Raw genomic sequence first — 854 nt, forward strand, 5'->3', positions numbered from 1 at the left:
ATATATGTATACCAAATTAGAATTTAAAAATATAGAGATGATTTACATCCACATTTTAGGAGATTCTAGATCCTGGATTTCGAGGTTCTGAGAAAGCCGTGGTACCTCTAAGGACTTTTACGTGGATGTGTGTGACATTGGACATGGAGTGGTAGGCTGATCAGGCCTGCCAGCTTCTGGAAATAGAAAGGACATGAGACACTAGCCTTTAACATTATTATTAATTCTTATTAATTCAGTAAGGATTTAGAAAGGATAATGACAATTAAATTTACTGATAATTTTTTTTTTTTAATAGATATTAAAATATTAGCATTAATAGTATTAACTGTTTCATTATAGCTATTAGTTATTATCATCATTGTCACGTCTTACTGGAATCATCATTGTGTTTCATTATCATAATTTATATTACTCCTTTTCTCTTAAATGCTATCATTGATAATCAGATTTCCCGTATATCCACATGCAAAGATCGTATCAATAATCATTACTAGTGGCAGCATTACTGTTTTAATTATAAAAAAAATCATGTTACCCTGACACTGTTATTAATTTCTCTTTTTTGGTTTATCATTGTGAGGTTCAGGTTTTGATTTATATAGTGTGACTACTGGGTGTCACTACTAGTGTGATGATATTCATAATATTGTATTATTATCATTACGACCACTACATTATCATTATTATTATCAAAATTTTCATTTCAATATAACTAGTTATTACTTAATTATTTTCCATTTATCTATATAGTTAATATATACCATTGTTCTCTAATTAATTATTGCTCTACGATGATTAAATTTCATATTTTTACTATTCATATAAACCAATGTCATGCACTGACCTTGCAG

Source organism: Penaeus monodon, chromosome 22 (assembly GCF_015228065.2).
Source record: "Penaeus monodon isolate SGIC_2016 chromosome 22, NSTDA_Pmon_1, whole genome shotgun sequence".
Taxonomy (NCBI): Eukaryota; Metazoa; Arthropoda; class Malacostraca; order Decapoda; family Penaeidae; genus Penaeus; species Penaeus monodon.